This window comes from Hyperolius riggenbachi, chromosome 2, assembly GCF_040937935.1.
Source record: "Hyperolius riggenbachi isolate aHypRig1 chromosome 2, aHypRig1.pri, whole genome shotgun sequence".
Taxonomy (NCBI): Eukaryota; Metazoa; Chordata; class Amphibia; order Anura; family Hyperoliidae; genus Hyperolius; species Hyperolius riggenbachi.
The window spans coordinates 52,745,351-52,767,559 of record NC_090647.1 but is presented as its reverse complement, the minus strand read 5'-3'; the positions used below and the strand labels follow the sequence as shown (position 1 = coordinate 52,767,559).

General features: G+C 49.2%; 1 long non-coding RNA gene across 3 annotated transcripts; it reads right to left on the bottom strand.

Annotated features, from left to right (window-relative positions):
* Positions 1-4,574: 4,574 nt before the first annotated feature.
* Positions 4,575-18,684, bottom strand: LOC137543774 (uncharacterized). 3 transcript variants are annotated; one of them, XR_011025619.1, is made up of 3 exons: positions 18,554-18,684; positions 4,867-4,978; positions 4,575-4,748 (listed from the first exon to the last, which is right to left on the bottom strand). It is a non-coding gene; the product is annotated as an uncharacterized lncRNA (long non-coding RNA). The 3 variants fall into 3 exon arrangements; XR_011025613.1 differs by having other exon boundaries at positions 18,574-18,684; XR_011025607.1 differs by having other exon boundaries at positions 4,867-4,952; positions 18,574-18,684.
* Positions 18,685-22,209: the final 3,525 nt, after the last annotated feature.

Sequence of the window (22,209 nt, the reverse complement as noted above, 5' to 3'; positions counted from 1 at the left end):
GAAAGCCCAGACTTTAACTGGCTGAGGACTCGGACCTCGTGCGTGATGTGCTGGTGCTGCTTAACCCACTGCTGGACGCTTGAGAGGTCATCCAAGTAATTATCTGGTCCTGTTCTTTTGGATCTGTGAGGGTTGTTGTCCTGGACAACATGGGCAGTATTGAGTGGGTTTTCTTGGGTGCTCCCCTGTGGCCTGTACGTGAACCGTCAGGGGAAACACCTCTTCCCTTGCCCCTCCCTCTTTCACCGGATTTCTTCCTCATTTCACTTAAAGTACACGCTGACTGGCAGCAGTACAGTGGCAGTACAGAAATGCTATACAGTGGTGGGTGAGCGGTGTACCACTATTGTCAGCAGTGACACAGAGCACAATGCTATACAGTGGCGGGTGAGCGGTGTACTACTGTTCCCAGCAGAATCAGAGTGGCAGTAAACAATGGTATATAGTCTGGCTGAGCGGTGTACACAGAGTGTCAGTAAACAATGGTATATAGTCTGGCTGAGCGGTGTACACACAATGCTATATAGTCTGCTATATAGTGTCAGTAAACAATGGTATATAGTCTGGCTGAGCGAGCGGTGTACTACTGTTCCCAGCAGAATCAGAGTGGCAGTAAACAATGGTATATAGTCTGGCTGAGCGGTGTACACAGAGTGTCAGTAAACAATGGTATATAGTCTGGCTGAGCGGTGTACACACAATGCTATATAGTCTGCTATATAGTGTCAGTAAACAATGGTATATAGTCTGGCTGAGCGAGCGGTGTACTACTGTTCCCAGCAGAATCAGAGTGGCAGTAAACAATGGTATATAGTCTGGCTGAGCGGTGTACACAGAGTGTCAGTAAACAATGGTATATAGTCTGGCTGAGCGGTGTACACACAATGCTATATAGTCTGCTATATAGTGTCAGTAAACAATGGTATATAGTCTGGCTGAACGAGCGGTGTACTACTGTTCCCAGCAGACACAGAACAGTACACAGAATGCTATATAGTGTGGCTGAACGAGCGGTGTACCACTGTTCCCAGCAGACACAGAACAGTACACAGAATGCTATATAGTGTGGCTGAACGAGCGGTGTACCACTGTTCCCAGCAGACACAGAACAGTACACAGAATGCTATATAGTGTGGCTGAACGAGCGGTGTACTACTGTTCCCAGCAGACACAGAACAGTACACAGAATGCTATATAGTGTGGCTGAACGAGCGGTGTACCACTGTTCCCAGCAGACACAGAACAGTACACAGAATGCTATATAGTGTGGCTGAACGAGCGGTGTACCACTGTTCCCAGCAGACACAGAACAGTACACAGAATGCTATATAGTGTGGCTGAACGAGCGGTGTACTACTGTTCCCAGCAGACACAGAACAGTACACAGAATGCTATATAGTGTGGCTGAACGAGCGGTGTACCACTGTTCCCAGCAGACACAGAACAGTACACAGAATGCTATATAGTGTGGCTGAACGAGCGGTGTACTACTGTTCCCAGCAGACACAGAACAGTACACAGAATGCTATATAGTGTGGCTGAACGAGCGGTGTACTACTGTTCCCAGCAGACACAGAACAGTACACAGAATGCTATATAGTGTGGCTGAACGAGCGGTGTACTACTGTTCCCAGCAGCGACACACAATGACTGGGGGGGACCCTGGCTAGCGTGGCTGGAGCGCGAACTACCCTGCCTGCCTACCCAAAGCTAAACCCACAGACAAATGGCGGAGATATGACGTGGTTCGGGTATTTATTTACCCGAACCACGTGACAGTTCGGCCAATCAGAGCGCGTTCGGGTCCGAACCACGTGACCCGTTCGGCCAATCACAGCGCTAGCCGAACGTTCGGGGAACGTTCGGCCATGCGCTCTTAGTTCGGCCATATGGCCGAACGGTTTGGCCGAGCACCGTCAGGTGTTCGGCCGAACTCGAACATCACCCGAACAGGGTGATGTTCTGCAGAACCCGAACAGTGGCGAACACTGTTCGCCCAACACTAGTCTCCACACGTCATTTGACCCTGAAACAACCCTCGCCCAAGTTAGGTCCCAGGTTTGTTGGGCCCTTCTCTGTAACCAGGAAGATCAACAATGTTACTTATGTCATTGATCTTCCTGCCAGCATGCGTGGTGTAAGATCTTTTCATGTGTCCTTGCTTAAACCAGCAGTCCATGTGGGTGTCACTCCTCCTCCTCCTGTGATGGTAGACAACCAACCTGAGTATGAAGTAGAAAAGATTTTAGACTCACGGGTAGTGCAGAACTCAGTACAGTATCTAGTGCACTGGAAGGGGTATGGTATTGAGGAGAGAACATGGGTACCTGATGGCCGCATGCATGCGGATGAATTAAAGAAGGAATTCCACGCTCTATACCCTGAGAAACCAGGTAGGAGCTGTCCGGAGCCCACTCCTCAGGGGGGGGGGGGGTACTGTGAGAAAACGCGGAAAAGCCGCCGCAAGTACTCAGAGTAAGGCGGCTGATTCCGCGTTCAACATGGCAGGTTGCACGCATAGGCCTACTCCTATCAGCAATGCTGAATGCGGAGAAAACGCTGCACACACAGACAGCGCTGCGGCGGCTTCCGCATCCAACACAGCAGAAACATTTCAACACATGTCTGGTGTGGCTGGGACTGATAGTCCACACAGGTTCAGAAGGACGCGTGCGCGCGCGGAGAGGCAGGGCCATTATGACAGTCACAAGGGGGTCAGCTGACCAAGCCGGCCGAGCTGACAAATTCAGCAGCTTTCATTGGTCCAGCACTTAGGGGAGGCGCTGGTGAGCGCTTGTGTATATATACTGGGTGCTGGTCATTTCTCTGGTGTCTGGTGTTGCGATCACTACATGGTAGCACTCAGACCCTGTCAGTATCTGTGTTATATTAGACCAGTTTCCAAGGTGTTGATGACCACGGAACTCATACCTTAGTCTAGGAAATTCTGTTATCATCTGTATTATTATCTAGACCAGTTTCCAAGGTGTTGATGATCACGGAGCTCACACCTTAGTCTAGGAATTGTTGATTATTTGTTATGACCTTCTGCTTTCCTGACCATTCTTCTGATCTCTGATTCTGTACTGTTGTCATTCTATTACTCTGTTGCCAAACTCAGCTAGTCTTAGGATTCCGCATCTGTCTTCTGTCTCTGTACCTGATCTGTCAGTCTGTTGCCGACCTGGCCTGTCCGACCTCGAGAACTATTTCTCCTGTTGGGAAATAGTTCATAGTCCTGTCAGTGACACTTCACCTTTGGGGTCACTAACTTTCTGATCCTTCTTACTCTCATCCTGGCTCCGCCCATTGGGGAGCCTCTGGCCTTGGAAGGAATCTGCTCTCAGGGCAGTATCTCCTACTGCCTCGCACCCACTGTAGGGTGCTCTCCTCTAAGTATTACTGTTGCACCAAACACTCATATTACTCAGGTGTCCAGAGGTTAGAGATATATCTGATTATCGGTGATACTGCAGATCATCTATAATCGGGTATATATCTGCATTCTCGGTGAAACTGCAGATCACCGGTAATCAGATCCTCTCTGTGTTACACCGATCGTTACACTCTCTCCTGAATTTTTACCTTTTCAAGAAAATTATTTTTTTGTAATCTTCTTGTTGAAAAAAAAAGTTAACTCTTATTAATTCTTGCAAAGAGTTATTGGTGAATTTTTTAAGGTTTGATCAACGATATATTAAATATTGTATTTTTAAATTTACTCTGTGGGCGTTTATCGTAATATACTCACAGTGATAATATACTGTATATGATTTATACTGTTTTCTATACACTGCTTATGCGTGTTGCTATGTTATTTTGTGTATTGCGATTATTTGTGAATAACACATTTTACTATTGGCATAAGTAGCTCATGCTTATCGTGCTGATTTCTATTCTAGGTTTTGTTTGATAATGCGTTGCTATTTTGGCTAGTTCAAGAGAAACTCGTGTTAAATGAAGTTCAGAAAGCTTGATATAATTGTAATAATAATAATAATAATGATTACAATTTAATAATGTTCTGTCGTGCACTATGTCATTATCCTATTCAGAACGTTCTCTTTACAAACTCCTGATATTTGGCATATATAATTATAGGTTTGCAAACCTTATGACCTTAGCTTATGATATAGTTCAGCACAACGATTAATAATCAATTAGTCAAACACACCAGTGTAATTGTATGTTCACGGATGCTAATGAGGGTTTCTGCCGTTCGGAATTATGTGTAAAGCTGAGGTTGTATGGCAAATATATCTACCGGAATATTATGTGAAGTTATGAATGTATTATAATCTACTAGTAACCTTAGCCCGTTTAAAAATGGGCTAGGTCTACCTGCACTCCTCCAGGCACGCATGCGCGCCCACCCGCCACCCGTGAACGCGCCTACACACCAGTCGCTCGTGCACGCGCGCGTACACGCCCTCCCCTTCTGGCCCCGTCCTCCCTCCGCTCTACACAGTCCCTGCGCCCCTGCCTGCACACACACAAACACACATACACATACACACACACAGGAAGTCAGACATAGGGACACAAAGACACGTGCATATTATTATAGAGGATACTTTAAAAATGTGACTAGTTGTAATTCTGTCATTGCTTGTGAGAGGTAGAGGTGTGAAAGACGCTGGCACTGCAGTCAGTGGACTCCTGTATAGGTGGGAGGGAAAGGAGATGGCTCAATCCACACAGTCAGGTACGGATGGGTGAATCTCCAGCGTGCTCAGGCAGCAGTGTGTCTGCATCGGTAGGAAAGAGGAAAAGCGCCGGCACTGCTGTCAATCACAATTTATTGTTCCACAGTAGGCGACATGTAACTACATGCATACATGAAAACAACATGGTGGAGACACATACCCCGAGGTGGATGGTTGTGGCGTGGTGGTGGGTGCAGAGGGAAGGAGAGCCTGACTGCCGTTTCGCGCTATGCGCTTCTTCGGAGGCTGCATTTTCGATTGCAAGAAAATATCTGTCAAAATACATTGTGTTTTTGCAATATGGTCAAAGAAAACAATATTTTCTTTTCAATGCAAACATTCGCAAAACCATGAAATTCGTTTATTTTAGCATAAAAAATTGTGAAAAATCACAAACTTATTACAAGATTATTTTTGATGGCATTTTCGCTCAAAAGTCAATTTTTACGTTATTTTTGGGAAAATGAATGCGAGAAGAATCTCAGCATTTTTGCTTATCACTATTCATTTACAATGAACTTAAAAAACAAAGTTATTATCTAGAGAGAATTGCATATTGGCTTTTAATTAGAATTTTTCTTGTGTCTGTTTTTTATTTATTTTATTTTTTGACATATCATTGTCACAGGGCCCCTAGTGGCCGGAACGCAAAATGCCTTCCAATCGGTTTCAGCACACAGACCATGCAAGCTGTGGTCGCGATCAGTGTGCAGAAACCACTGGAATGTTGGCAGCAGACCGACTAGAAGGGAGTCTGTGAGTTACGGTAATTACAAATTACACACTATTTCAGGGTATAACTGCCACCACCTCTGTTATCATGGGACAGAGGCACCCACTGACTCGCTGAGCCTAGACCTGTAAATAAAAATGGTTAAACACACTCTATTCTGTCTAGCTAGCGACAATAGTAGCGTCTCTTCAGAGACCCGGGTTCAGTTTCTGTGTGTGGCTGAATAATAGGGTAGCTGGACAAACAACTGAGGATAGCGTCGGTTTATTGAAATGCAATATAAATAATTAATATATACAGAAAATTATTAAAATCAACAATTATAGAGACAAATGATAACACAGTATAGAAAATAAAAATTGTGAAAAACGGATACTTAAAGTTCGTAGAAATATGTCCTTTCTGGGAAAATCAGAGCACGTGAAAAATGTCCTTTGTTTCAGTCCAGGAAAATGGCCGCCAGCCACATGGTCCTCTGGCTGGCTTGATCAGGTGATGGTACACAGGGGAGGACTGAATTGCCCGGGCAGCTCATTTACTTTTAATGGAGCTGCGTTCAGAGGCGGGCTTCCAGAGTTGGCCCCCGGGCCGGACTATGGTAATCACATCTGGGCAGGGCCTTTCACAAGCCCCATAACTCTGACATTTTCTCTAGGTCGACCTACGCGGCCGGCACACTAATTATAATTATATATTATCGATCCCCAGAACCTACCGATTAATATGATATCTTGGATGAGGGTGTTAGGGCGTATGGTTACCGAGGGGTCCATAACTCCGTAACTGAACGAGGCAGGATTATGATTTGTATACCATGACGTTGGTCAAATTTTAGCGAATCCGAATACACTACTCCCACCTCTGGGTGACACTTGGTTTTCCTTTAATAAGCAGAAATCATAAATCACATGCATCCTATCCCTTTTGAACCATGGAGACGCTTTGTCTGGAGAGCAGGAGGAAGCCCCATTTGCTAGTCAATTCACATTGAGGTGTGAGCTGTGAGCTCATCCTGTCTTTTCCAAAGGCAGGACACTGGCCATCTGCTTGCTGCTGGGGGAGCTTCACACCTGGTGTGGCTGGCCAGGAAAGGCCTCTTGGTACTCAATTACCATCTGAGTGAGATCAGCTCGGACAACCTGAGAAGCTTCTGCCAAGGGCCAGATCCCAGTCATATACTAATTACAAATCACAGGTCTTTTCAGTGCAGTGGTGCTCACCGCCAGGTCGTGATCACGCTTACGCGTGGATTCACTACCATTTTGACGCATTCCGCCTCGGACACGAAAATCCGTGAATAGATTTTCAACCACGAAAATCTGCTTCGGCTTCGCGTGAATGCGGACAGAAATCCGCATTCACGCTCGTGAAACCCGGTGCTGAAGTCGTGGTTTGCGGAAATGCGTCAAACTATGCGGAAGTAACACATTGCAGGCCAATCAGATTGCCCCAGCCAGGCCCTAGCAACCAATCACAGGAGGGGAGCTATGCCCTCCCCTCCTGAATATAAAGCGGCGGCCATGATGGAAAAGCTCTGTCCTTGCTAGACTGTGGTGCTGAGAGGATTATCTCCAGGCCATTGTTGTTTGAGCAAGTGCATTTATTGTGTTAAAAACAAAGCGTTTTTTTTGCTAACACTGCTCTTATACTGTACACAGTTAGCTAGTCAGTGAGTGATTGCTGTAGTTAGTTGTAGTCAGTGTAGTGTAGTGGGAGTGTGGGAGTCTAGTGATTATTTAACTGTGTGTAGTGCTGTGCAGGCAGGTTCAGTGCTGCAGTGTAGTGGGAGTGGGGATTATCTGTGTGTAGAGTGCAGGCAGGCAGGTTAGTGCAGCTGCAGTGTTCACTTGTATATTCCAGTGACAGTTATACACTTGTACTATTTGCAGGCAGCCAGTCACACCGCCGGCGCCGCCACTCTCTGCCAGCGCTGTTCATTCATTCTGTCAGTGACCTTGTGCCGTGCCCAGTGCCCACTGCTCGCTCGCTCGCTGGCATATGAGCATCTCATTACACAGTGTGACATCCTTGTGTGCCCATTGCATCCTTCAGTGACCTAGTTGTATATCCAGTGCCCACTGCTGTGCCCACTGCATCCTTCAGTGACCTTGTACTGTGGCCACTGCATCCTTCAGTGACCTAGTTGTATATCCAGTGGCTACTGCTGTGCCCACTGCATCCTTCAGTGACCTTGTACTGTGCCCACTGCATCCTTCAGTGACCTTGTACTGTGCCCACTGCATCCTTCAGTGACCTAGTTGTATATCCAGTGCCCACTGCTGTGCCCAGTGCATCCTTCAGTGACCTTGTACTGTGGCCACTGCATCCTTCAGTGACCTAGTTGTATATCCAGTGCCCACTGCTGTGCCCACTGCATCCTTCAGTGACCTTGTACTGTGCCCACTGCATCCTTCAGTGACCTAGTTGTATATCCAGTGGCCACTGCTGTGCCCACTGCATCCTTCAGTGACCTTGTACTGTGGCCACTGCATCCTTCAGTGACCTAGTTGTATATCCAGTGCCCACTGCTGTGCCCACTGCATCCTTCAGTGACCTTGTACTGTGGCCACTGCATCCTTCAGTGACCTAGTTGTATATCCAGTGCCCACTGCTGTGCCCACTGCATCCTTCAGTGACCTTGTACTGTGGCCACTGCATCCTTCAGTGACCTAGTTGTATATCCAGTGCCCACTGCTGTGCCCACTGCATCCTTCAGTGACCTTGTACTGTGCCCACTGCATCCTTCAGTGACCTTGTACTGTGCCCACTGCATCCAGTGATTCATTACTAGCAACATGTCTGGCAGGGTTTCGCGGGGTGAGAGGAAAGGGAGTTCAATTGCCTCAGCCACTTCTGGGACTGCTCCACGTCCAGGGAGAGGACGCCCAGCTGTACGTGGTCGTGATGCAGCAGAAAGGGGGGCAGCAAAGCCTGGGCCGAGTCAGCGGACGCCATTGTCCAAATATTTTAAAGTTTCTGGTCCCCGTGTGGTGGTTGAGCAAATGGAACCTGACGTACTCATGGACATCATGACTTCCTCCCAGACCTCTACTGTGAGCACCACTCCAAGCAGTAGCAGCAGCAGCCAACATCCCACGCTTGTTGTGACATCCACCCCAGCACCCACTGGTCAGCAGCCCTCCCAGGATGACAGCGTTCTGTCCCTCAGTCCGGCATCTGGGAACCTGCTGATGCAAGAAGCTCAGGACTTACTGGGGACTGATGTGGCAGAGATTGAGATCGGGCCACAATCACAAGCGTTGTTGAGTTCTGGTGATAAAGAAGAGGGATCTGTGTCTGGGGATGTAGGGACAGAAGAGGAGGCGGGGGAGTCAGAGGAAGAGCTGGATTATGATGATGCTGCTGATGATGACGACATTGTGGACCCTAACTATGTGCAGCCTGCTGAGTCCGTGGAAGAATGGTCAGAGCAGGATGACGAGTCACCTCGGCCTAGGCAAGGATATCGCCATATGTCAGGCAGGGGCAGGGGCATCGGCAGCAGTGGGCATGGAGGAAGTAGACAGGACACTGCTTCAGCCGGCACCACCACCATGCAACCCCCGGCAACTACTACCACACATTGCTCCTCTGCACCCTCTGCTAGTGGGGGCCGCAGTAAATTAAAGTCACCAGTGTGGGATTGCTTTGAGGAATGTACTGATGACAAAAGGTATGCGGTGTGCAGGTTATGCAGCAAAAGATTGAGCCGTGGGAAAAGTCTGAGCAAGATGGGTACCTCATCCCTCCAGGGCCACCTGAGAAGCCGCCACTGCCGCGAGTATGCGGACTTTAAGAGGAAGCAGGCACTGCTGGCAGGGGTTCCTGAGAGCAGAAGGCCCACCAGCGCAGCAGCATCCTCCCTCCCTCAGGGTCGTTAATCCCCCACAGCAGCAGCAGTAGTAGCACGCAAGCGCTCTTCCACCTCGGCTGCTCAGGACACAGACATTGAGGCTGGCAGCCAGTGTTCGTCTCTCTCCTCTGTCTCCCCTGCATCCCAGCGTCGTCAGACCCTGCTGAGCGACACCTTTCAGGGTCTGACCAAGCCTCTGCCTCCAAGCCACAGGCGGATCCGCAAACTAAATGGCTTGCTGGCCCGGGCCATGGCATCACAGCTGCTTCCCTACTCCCTGGTGCAGGAGGGGAGCGCCATGCGGATGCTGCTCCAATTTGGCATCCCCGAGTGGCAAGTCCCCAGTCGCCACTATTTTAGCAGGAGCGCGATCCCAGCACTCCACAAGTTTGCGGTGGAAAACGTGGCCCGTTCCCTGGACTACTCTGTGGGCAAGCAAGTCCACGTGACCATGGACTCGTGGAGTAGCAGATTTGGGACAGGTCGCTACCTGTCCTTTACGGCCCACTGGGTGACACTGATGGAAGGGAGGGAGGACAAGAGCGCATCAGCCCAGCTAGTGGTGCCACCACGCGGGATCAGGGGGGATGCAGAAGGGTCCTGTCACGACACTCCCTCAGCACCCGGAAAGCAAGCCCGCCTCGGCAGCAGCAGCGCCAAGCCTCGGCACTGCCAAGCCCTTTTAAAATTGGTGACCCTGGGGAAGGAGAGGCTTACGGCCACCAACGTCCTGGCCGCCCTCAGGAAGCAGGAGCGGAGGTGGCTGACCCCCAGAGGCCTGGAAGTGGGGTATGTGGCAGCCGATAACGGGGCCAACCTGGTGGCAGAAGTGCAGCAGGGAAACCTCCAGCACATCCCCTGCTTGGCCCACGTGCTCAATCTTGTGGTGCAGCGCTTCTTGCGCACCTACCAGGGGATGAGCGAGCTGCTGCAGGATGCCCGGGCGGTGGTACGCTTTTTCCGCCTGTCAGCCACTGCCTCTGCACTCTTGTCCACCTTACAGCAGCAGTATGGAAGGCCACAACACCGGCTGATCATCGACATGCCAGTTCGCTGGAATTCGACTCTGGCCATGTTGGAGCGGCTGTGTCAGCACAGGCTGGCTGTTAGGGCCTACATGCTAGACCCAAGTGTCCCCAGCAACCAGCAAGTCCCCATGATTACTGCCACTCAGTGGACACTGATGCAGCAAGTATGCCTGGTGCTGAGTCCCTTCCTGGAGGCAACCAAGATGGTCAGTGAGGAGCAGGCCTCTGTGTGCCAGTGGGTGCCCTTGGTTTGTCTACTGGAGCAGGCAATGGACAATTTAATTGAGCGTGGGAATGAAGCCCTGAGGCAGTTGGAAGAACAGGAGCAGATGGCAGCACAGTCCAGCTCAGAGGAGGGCTCACAGCAGGTAGTGGAAGAGTTGGAGGTCCCTAACCTGAATGAGGAGGAGGAGGAGGAGCAGAGTGCAGCAGGCGTTGTACGTGGATGGCAGTTTGAGGAGGACAACGACATGGCACAGGAAGAGGACAGGCATGCGTTATGGGACAATGGCGAGGACGAAGAAGATCTTGCTGGCAGGGCCCACTTGTTTCCCATGGCTGTGCACATGTTGCGCTGCCTTCGCAGGGACCCCCGGGTGATCCAGATGCGTTCAAGGGAGGACATCTGGATTACCTTGATGCTTGATCCCCGTCTGAAGGGGAAGCTGGGAGACTTAATGACGCCATCCACCACCGAGCAACGCACAAGGGAGTTGAAGGAGGCCCTTGTGCGCAGACTACTGGAAGCATTCCCCCAGCCTTCCACCCCCACTGTAACTGCTCTGCCAAGCCAGCAAGAGGTGCCTGCCATTGCCACTAGCAGTACAACAACCACCACCAGCAGCAGCAGCAGCAACAGGCGCCCCGGAGACCTGAAGAGCCTAAGCAAGAGCCTGTATGCAGTGCAGCAGCCCAGAACAGAGGTGCCCGCCACAGCATCCACCACCAACCAGCACAAGCAACGACTGACCACCATGGTGTCTGACTATATGGGGTCATCCAGCGGGCTCAATGACACCGACAGCCCCGTGGACCCCTTGGAATACTGGGTCAAGAGACTGGACATCTGGAGCGAGCTTTCCCAGTACGCCCTGGAACTCCTATCCTGCCCTCCTTCCAGTGTCCTCTCAGAGAGATGCTTTAGTGCGGCTGGTGGCGTGGTCACAGAGAAGCGCTCTCGGCTCTCCCACGCCTCTGTGGACAAACTCACCTTCCTGAAAATCAACCAGGCTTGGGTGGAAGGTGAGTTCCTGGCCCCTATTGTCGGACACAGGGGGACATGAAGTGGCTGCTGCATGTGCTGTTGTTAACTATGCCTGCCTTTATAAAGACATTTACTACCTGCCTAGTGCCTACCTTGGTTAATTTTTTGGTGTTATGGTACTACTACCAGTAAGTTGCCATGGTCCTCCTTCTGAGCTGCTGAACTGACCGCCCGCTTTGTCCTCCTGACTCAGTCGCTACTACACTCTGCGTTCACACTGCCCGGGTCACCGGGTGCATTTAATTTTTTGGCCAGCACTATGACGCTGTGCTACTACTACTGTGCTGCTGAACTGACCGCCCGCTTTGTCCTCCTGACTCAGTCGCTACTACACTCTGCGTTCACACTGCCCGGGTCACCGGGTGCATTTAATTTTTTGGCCAGCACTATGACGCTGTGCTACTACTACTGTGCTGCTGCTGCTGAACTGACCGCCCGCTTTGTCCTCCTGACTCAGTCGCTACTACACTCTGCGTTCACACTGCCCGGGTCACCGGGTGCATTTAATTTTTTGGCCAGCACTATGACGCTGTGCTACTACTACTGTGCTGCTGCTGCTGAACTGACCACCCGCTTTGTCCTCCTGACTCAGTCGCTACTACATTCTGCGTTCACACTGCCCGGGTCACCGGGTGCATTTAATTTTTTGGCCAGCACTATGACGCTGTGCTACTACTACTGTGCTGCTGCTGCTGAACTGACCGCCCGCTTTGTCCTCCTGACTCAGTCGCTACTAGGGTTGCCGCGATTTACCGGTATTACGGTATACCACGGTTTTACTAAGCACGGTAATCACGGTAATCACTTTTGGGAAATACCGGTTTTTGCTGTATTTCCGCATCTCGCCACTGCTCCGGCATTGTCCTGCTCTGTGTCTCCCTTTGTAACGAAGGCAAGCTCCCAAAGCTAGTTTCTGATTGCGGGAGGCTTGCCGACATGAGTGCAGGAGCTGGGTGGTGATGCGCGTCCTGTGATGACGCGGCCACGGCTGGAGCGCACACGGAGATCTATTTCCCCGGCAATGTATCTGCTTGTGGTTTCTTTTTATTGTGGACTGTACCACAAAGGCAGAGGGGGAGTCACCAGGTCATTCCTGCTAAATAAATACGGCAAATGAGAAAAGGCTACAGCCCGTTCTCCCTCCTGCTAGATGCACGCAGCCCCCTGCCTCTCCCCCCCCCCCCCCACACACACACTGCAAAGCTGACATAAACACTGATACAGATCAGTGTTCAAAGGAATGTCCAGCTCTCCTCCCCCATGAAAATGAGTATGCCGCCCGCCCGGGAGAAGGAGTGAGAGACGCACTGCACTTGAGGAGCTGAAGCTTATGACACCAGATAAGCAGTGTTGCTGTGTGAGAGGTGCTGTGTTTGTATGAATGCAGCTAGTGTGTATATGTATGGCATGTGTGTGTGATGTCTGCCTGATGGATGGATGGATGTCTGCCTGCCGGATGGATGGATGGATGTCTGCCTGCCGGATTGGTGTGTGTGTGTTGTGTGTGATGTCTGCCTGATGTACGTTCGTTTGTGTGATGTCATGTGTCCTCATGCCCACCGCTCCCCCCTGTTCTACTCTGTCCCCCTACTTTTTAAAGAAATCGTCCGCAGTGGCTTAGCACAGGACTTCACCTAATTCATGTCCGCTCCACCCATTTGCATTTTATTTTTCAGCTCTGGTATCCAGGAAACCAGAGACGCAGCATAGTGAAAGTTTTATATATACCTGCGGCTTCCTCCAGCCCCATCATGCGCACAGATCCCTCCCACGCTGCCATCCTCAGCCTTTTCTATCGCTGTTACTGAGTCCAGTAACTTCGGCCAGTCGCGGCCAGTTTTACGCATGCGCAGTGCGCTCCCTCCATCTCTTGCAGAAAATAGTACTACGCCTGCGTACTATTATTCTCCGCTGTAGAGAACGCACTGCGCATGCTCAGACTGGCCGCGACTGGCTCAAGTTACCGTACTCAATACCAGCAATAGAAAAGGCTGAGGATGGCGGCGTGGGAGGGATCTGTGCGCATGATGGGGCTGGAGGAAGCCGCAGGTATATATAAAACTTTCACTATGCTTCATCTCTGGTACACTTTAAGGTGTATAGTAAAGTGTACCACCAGCATTTTTGAAGTGGACCTGAACTCAAAACGTCCTCCTCTCTGCTCAAAGATATGCAACAGCAATTTCTTTCTTTGTTACAGCTGATACAAATCCTAAAATAAATCTGCACAGTTTCTACTTCCTGATTCATGGAAGCAGACATATTAACCTACTGTGCTTTCCAATGGCCTTATTATCTGCCCTCTCTGCCATAGGCAGTCATGTGACACGGGAGAATGAGATTTACTTTTGGTATTGTTTTTTTGACATTTAGAAGAGTAAATATTTCAAGCATGACAGGAGGACCCTAACCATTAATGGTTTAATAAAGAAGAGTTTGTTCAACGTTGACCTTTTCTCATTTTTATAAGGGTAATTGTAATGAGAATAATTGCGCAATACCGTATACCGTAATACCGTCATACCGTGGTATTTTTTTTGACGGTTATCATACCGTGAATTTTCATACCGTTGCAACCCTAGTCGCTACTACACTCTGCGTTCACACTGCCCGGGTCACCCGGTGCATTTAATTTTTTGGCCAGCACTATGACGCTGTGCTACTACTACTGTGCTGCTGCTGAACTGACCGCCCGCTTTGTCCTCCTGACTCAGTCGCTACTACACTCTGCGTTCACACTGCCCGGGTCACCCGGTGCATTTAATTTTTTGGCCAGCACTATGACGCTGTGCTACTATTACTGTGCTGCTGCTGCTGAACTGACCGCCCGCTTTGTCCTCCTGACTCAGTCGCTAATACACTCTGCGTTCACACTGCCCGGGTCACCGGGTGCATTTAATTTTTTGGCCAGCACTATGACGCTGTGCTACTACTACTGTGCTGCTGCTGCTGAACTGACCGCCCGCTTTGTCCTCCTGACTCAGTCGCTACTACACTCTGCGTTCACACTGCCCGGGTCACCGGGTGCATTTAATTTTTTGGCCAGCACTATGACGCTGTGCTACTACTACTGTGCTGCTGCTGCTGAACTGACCGCCCGCTTTGTCCTCCTGACTCAGTCGCTACTACACTCTGCGTTCACACTGCCCGGGTCACCGGGTGCATTTAATTTTTTGGCCAGCACTATGACGCTGTGCTGCTACTACTACCACCAGTATGTTGCCGTGGTCCTTCTGTGCTGCTGAACTGACCGCCCGCATAGTCCTTCTCCTGACTCAGTCGCTACCACCACTGCACTCTGCGTTCACACTGCCCGTGTCCACTGACAACTCTGCTGCGATGTCATTGCTAATTGCTGCAAAAAAACAAAAAACAAAAAAATTACAAAAACCTCTCTGGAGCCTTTTTGCCGTCAGCCACTCATCCTCCTCCAGCGGTACCTTCGCCGCCAAGTGCCATTGGAACTCGCCTTCACCTCTTTGACTGCTTAACGCGTATATCCCTTTTTAAAACCACTTATTACCAATTAATAGCCCCATTTAAAGTGTTGATTTCACTTTAAAATCCATTTTCTCTAGAAAAAAAATTTTGGGGGGAATTTTTTATGTTGAAGTTATGTTGCCCCTTATCACCTCGATAATCCATGCTATTTGGGGGACTGTAGCATGTATGGGGGCTTTGTTATTAACATTAAAAGAAAATCCGCCTCCGGGCGTGAATCCACGCGTGATTACGGCATTCACGGGAAAAAATCCGCGTGGTTGCGTGGACGCGACCGCAAATCCGCATGCGGCGGGGCCGAATGCGGATTTTTTTTTTCAACCACGCGGATTTCCGAATTCGTGGATGAGGCACATCTGAGCATCCCTATTTCAGTGAGCATACTTGCTCTTATGAAAAGAACTCTGCTAACTCCTATAAAGACAGCAGAGACCCCCCAGGCGGCAACATCTTTAGTACTGGCAGGTGACTTATGCGGAATGTTTGTTTACTGAAAGTTTTATGCACAGAGGGAGATAGTGGTTACTTGGCAGTTGGAAAAAGCCTTTATTTCCTATAACAAGGTTCACAGACAGGAAACTGTCAGGACCATGGCCCTGACATCACACCGTGAGAGGAGTTTCACCACAATATCAGTTAATAACAAGTCCTACCACCCTCACCCTCTACATAGACCGTGTGATGGCATAGCCCTTCTACCCCATAACAAGTGGGGGTTGTATTACCCACTACCCATCAATATGTGTGGCTGCTGTAACTTCACTCACACCCTCATATTACCTTTGAGCATTATATACAACTCCCAAATAATTTAACCGGTGTAGCACCCTTTTCCTCTCCATCCACTATACAAGTGGGGCCAACAGAGCACCTGTCTCCTCCCATACAATTGTGCCTCTTCCAACCCAGGCACTACCTTCCCATGTTGAAGAGTAATGCAGATTAGAGTTGGGCCGAACGGTTCGCCTGCAAACGGTTCCATGCGAACTTCAGTGGTTCGCGTTCGCGTCCCGCAGGCGAACTTTTGCGGAAGTTCAGTTCGCCCCATAATGCACCATGAGGGTCAACTTTGACCCTCTACATCACAGTCAGCAGGCCCAGTGTAGCCAATTAGGCTACACTAGCCCCTGGAGCCACTCCCCCCCCTTATAAAAGGCATGCCGCGGCGGCCATTACGCTCACTCGTGTGCCTGCGTTAGTGAGAGTAGGGTGAGCTGCTGCAGACTGTCTCTCAGGGAAAGATTAGTTAGGCTTAACTTGTTCCTGGCTGCATACCTGTTCTGTTCAGTGAACCTGCCATTGCATACCTGTTCTGTGAACCCGCCACTGCATACCTGTTCGGTGAACCCACCACTGCATACCTGTTCAGTGAACCCACCACTGCATACCTGTTCTGTGAACCCACCACTGCATACCTGTTCTGTGAACCCACCACTGCATACCTGTACTGTGAACCCACCACTGCATACCTGTTCTGTGAACCCACCACTGCATACCTGTTCTGTGAACTCACCACTGCATACCTGTTCTGTGAACCCACCACTGCATACCTGTTCAGTGAACCTGCCACTGCATACCTGTTCTGTGAACCCACCACTGCATACCTGTTCAGTGAACCCACCACTGCATACCTGTTCTGTGAACCCACCACTGCATACCTGTTCAGTGAACCTGCCACTGCATACCTGTTCTGTGAACCCACCACTGCATACCTGTTCTGTGAAGCCGCCACTGTATACCTGTTCTGTTCAGTGAACCCGCCACTGTATACCTGTTCTGTTCAGTGAACCTGCCACTGCATACCTGTTCTGTGAACCCGCCACTGCATACCTGTTGTGTTCAGTGAACCCGCCACTGTATACCTGTTCAGTGAACCTGCCACTGCCGTCACTACACAAACAGCTGTTTGCGGTGCGTTACACAGTGAGTTTGGTGTGTCAGTGTGAAGCAGTACCTTAATTACACTACCTGATTGATGTATACACATGCAAGATGTTTTAAAGCACTTTAGGCCTGTCATTTAGCATTCAATGTGATTTCTGCCCTTAAAACGCTGCTTTGCGTCAAATCCAGATCTTTCCCGGGGACTTTTGGCGTGTATCCCACTCCGCCATGCCCCCCTCCAGGTGTTAGACCCCTTGAAACATCTTTTCCATTACTTTTGTGGCCAGCATAATTTTTTTTCCAAAGTTCGCATCCCCATTGAAGTCTATTGCGGTTCGCGAACTTTAACGCGAACCGAACCTTCCGCGGAAGTTCGCGAACCCGGTTCGCGAACCTAAAATCGGAGGTTCGGCCCAGAGGAACAGTGAATCTTTTACCTGCATCCTGCACTGGGCAGTCCTCTCTCCTCTTCAGCCAGACGAGGTGTAGATGCAGATCCCAGGGCAAATCACATGACATGCATCAGGAGCCGTAGGAGCAAGCATGTGCTGCTACACATCACGTGGCTGCGAAGACGAGAGTGGCCTGTCCAGCACTGGTAAAGCTCCACTGTGATGCTCTGTAAGATTGATGGATAGAGAGGAGAGGGCCTCCTGGCCCCTTAGATACCCTGTGGCCACTGGGATTGAAGGGGCTGTTGGTATACACCTGGATGGACAGATCCAAATATCTGGCCACTGGCCTCTAAGCTTATAAAAAAAATATGTTCTTTAACCTAATAGCATCCCTGCATGCACTATCTTGAGATAATGAGTGACAGGGCGTCTTCAAATGACATGTGGTGTTTAGCTGCTTAATGCAGCTGTGCAGCGCGGTGCTGGGAGCTTTGTTATATTAACCTGTTCAGGGCGTCTGGATCGACTTCTCCACTTCATCCACCGGTGGCGTTGCACTCCCAGCATCCTATTTGGAGTTCCGATCACATGATAGGACATGTGATCGTAACCAGGGGATGGTGTCAGTGGTGCAGTGCTGCCCAGTGGTGGAATAGGAGGGGTGGAAGAGACCCTTCCTGCACCAGGCGGTGCTGCAACGCTGACACAAACCCCTGGATTACGATAACAGATCATGTGGTCGGAACTCTGAAGAAGATGTCAGCATTGCAGCTCTGCCGGCAGAGGAGAGGAGGCGCCATCCAGCCGCCCGGAATCGGTAAATATGAAAGCATCCTGCCAGGCTGGGGAAGGCACACTTCCCCAGCGGCAGAAAAAAAAATCAGCCCTGCGGCCACATACAGGGTTGCTCGGATACCCCCAATTACGGATTCGAGAGCCCTTGTCCATGGATTGGACAAGGGTTCCGGAGGAGAGAGGGAGGCTTGGTAGCCCCTCCCCCCAAAGCCCCCCATACCATGGACCATGAGGGCTGGTATAGTCAGGGTGCGAAGCCCCACGCGGCTGGGACTCCGCATTCTGGCTATCCCAGGCTGCATGGGGGACAAGGGGTTAAAAGGGCTTGGGAGGGGGGACCCCACAACATTTTTTTTTTTATTTAAAACAATGAACAGAAAACATTTTTACATACATACTACTAAAAAGGCCTGCCTGTTAAAAAACCGGGCGCTAGGTCACAGCCGCTACCCCCCGCAATACGCGAACATACGCGTCCCGCTTGCTCGTTCTCCACCACTGTCTGAAGTATATGCACACAGGGAGCTGCTTGCTTGGCAGTTGGAAAAAGCTGTTATTTCCCACAATGCAATGAGAACCTCTGTGAACCACACACAGCAAGCTGTCAGATCCGGGCCCTGTGTCCTAACTGCCCTGGCTGCGCACATGCTCAGTACAAAAAAGCCAGAGACACACAACCATCCTGTTCATGACGCAGGGACACTTGCCTTTTATTGTATAGGATTAACACAGTAAAACTGTCATTTTACCGCATTTAAATTGCGCCTTTTTTCCTCTAACTTTAACATTGATTTTCTCAAAAGCTATAAGGTTTTTTCTGATTTTTTTTTCCACTTGTTCCCACCGTTCTTCTTAACATATCCTGCAAATGTGGTGTTTCTAGCATGTAATGGGTTTGTTATTAACTGCTAAAGTCGGCGGGTTTTTATGGGCTTCCGACCTTGTGATCACGGCTAACTCGTGATCACGATTTGAATCCGTCACTCGTGGTCGCTGAAGATCACAAAGGCCGATTTCGACCTCAAGATTGCAAAAATCGGCTTGTGATCACAGGTTAGCCGTGATCACAAGCTTGTGATGAGCATCCCTATCCCTCACTTTGCTATATGCTCATGGGTTAATATGCCAAAAGTAACCTCTATATATAATAATTCTGGGAACAGAAGTGGCAGATTTTCTTTATGTCTAAATGTGATGTTCTTTTAACAATTTGCCTAAAAAGTGCTCAGACAAATGTTTCTATAGTTAGCGATTTACAATCTGCTAAACGAAAAAAGGAAAGCGTTTAAAGGAAGGCTCAAGGGTAAAAACACTGTTTCCGTGAACGCTGCCAACTGTTGTACATTAAGGCTTACAATGACTGTGATTATGCTGTCATGTGTACATGTATGTGAGTTTAAACATGCAGTAATCATTGCACTGCCTTCATTATGTAAATTTTTAGCTGCCGAAGCTTAATTAGGAAGTAGGAGCAGATCGCACTGACACATGGGAAGAGCTGCCATAGTGGGCTGTATCGGGGACTCTGAGGCTTTCTAATATTAGAATATAATGTGACAGATCTGTAATTAACATCACATCGAATTAGTGTACAGAGACAAACTGTAGCTGCACCAGCGAGAGAGGAATTATTTTCATATCTCTACTTTTTTTTTTAAATAGTGAAAGTTTGTAGAAGTTTTATAGTCTCTCTGCATTTAAATCAGGATTGTCAGCCATAAAATCAGATTCCCAAAACAATCAAACTACCTACTGCTCTATGTTTGTTATGTAGTCTACATCCTGACCTTGCATGGCAAGCATTCAAATATAATCACAAATACTTCTGCTGGAATAAATCTTATTTCAGTCAGCCTGGCTCTATTAAAGCACATTGCCGAGGAAGAGGGAAGTTTATTATCTCCCCTCCCACATTCCTGCTCCTCTCTGATTGGCTGAGGGCAGTTCATGGTGACATGAAGCTGAGAAGGGAAATACACCTCACCCTCTGCAGAGGCTGCTGAAATACAATCTACGCTGTGCTCACATGTGTTTACAAAGCAAGCTAGATATGACAGTGCAGTTTCAGTGCAGAGTTAGTGAGGAAATGACATCAGAATTGGCTTCAGCCAAAGGCAGTATACATAGAAAATGACTGGAACAGTTTTTTTATTTATTTACTATACAACATATACTGTAATCAGAACTTGTACTGTATAATAGATATGTTATGTAAGTAGAACAAGTATTTATCTACTTAGGTTTTTTTTCTTTTCTGTCATAGTATGGCTGTCCCTGCTGCTTCAAACGCAGAGGCGTAACACGAGTGGCCGGGGCTAATTGTGGAACCCCACCCTCCCTTGCGTTATGGGCAGTCAATCCATTCTCCCCCATAGTGCCCATCTTTTGCACTCTACCCCCCCCTCCCCCGTACAGAGTAAGCCCAGGGAACACTGTTATATTTACCAGGCAAATGCTGCATCTGGTCTCCTTTTCCTCATGCTCTATGCTGCCACCCTAAAGCTCCTGATGATGTGACATGCATCGGGAGACTCCGGATGTCAGCATGCAGCACGAGACCAGATGCAGCATGGACTGGGTAAATAAAACAGCGTCCTGTGCTTACTGTGCACAATTGGGGGGAAGCCCCATAAAGCCTGTATAGGGGCTATTGTTGCGCTACTGGTTTGGTTTCCTTAATTGTTCTGCCTATGTTCTTCTCAAGCACTCCATGAGTTAAATTGAGAAGACTATAGACCAGGCATGGGCAAACTCGGCCCTCCAGCTGTTACGGAACTACAAGTCCCACAATGCCTTTGCCTTTCAGTCATGACTGTGGCTGTCAGTCTCCTGCAATGCATTGTGGGACTTGTAGTTCCTTAACAGCTGGAGGGCCAAGTTTGCCCATGCCTGCTATAGACAATCAAAAACAGACCTAAATTCTGTTTTGATGCTTCTGTATGAAAGGTTAGGAGTTTGAACTGTATCCTTGGGGTAATTGGCAGCCATTGGAGGGATTGCCAGAGAGGAGCAGCATCAAAGGAGTAGGAGGAGAAGTGGATGAGTTGAGCAGCAGAGTTCTGTAGAGAAGTGTTTGGTAGGCTGCAAAGTAAAGTGCTGCAGTAGTTAAGATGAGAAATGATTAAAGAGAACCCGAGGTGGCATTGTATTACGTTAGTGGGGCACAGAGGCTGGTTGGTCACACTAACACCAGCCTCTGTTGCCCCATCGTGCGTCTCAAAGACCCCCCTGCTCGCCGCTATGCCCCCGCAGTGCTGGCGACACGCAGCGTGTCGCCAGCACAATGTTTACTCTAGCGCTGTCTGTCAGCGCCGCTCCGCCGCCTCCTCCGCATCGCTGCTACCCGCCCTCGTCCCTTCCCTCCCGCTGATTGGAGGGAAGGGACGAGGGCGGGTAGCGGCGATGCGGAGGAGGCGGGGGAGCGGCGCTGACAGACAGCGCTAGAGTAAACATTGTGCTGGCGACACGCTGCGTGTCGCCAGCACTGCGGGGAGTATAGCGGCGAGCAGGGGGGTCTTTGAGACACACGATGGGGCAACAGAGGCTGGTGTTAGTGTGCCCAACCAGCCTCTGTGCCCCACTAACGTAATACAATGCCACCTCGGGTTCTCTTTAAAGCACATTTTAAAACAAAAGAAACTGGTTTCCCAAGTTCCCAAACATTGGCTGAGTGTTGCTTAAAGTGACACTGAAGCGCAAAAAAAATATTATGATATAATCAATAGTCTCATATTTTTATTTTCAGTTATATAGTTGTTGTTTTTTTTTTATAACATTGCATCATTTTCTAATATTTGCAATTTACACACTACACTCAGTATTCTAAATGATTTCACAGAGTAGGCTAATGAAATTTTAAGCTTTACTCTGCGGAAAAAAAACAAAATACAGTCCCAGACACTTGAGATAATAAGCTTCAGAAGACAGAGCGCTCTGCGACTTTGAAAGTCAGAGAGATCAGAGAAGCTCTTGTGCATAGATAACAACTGGAGTTTCTTAACCCTTCTTGTACTGGAAACAATATTAGACTCATATCTCTGCTGCTAATGT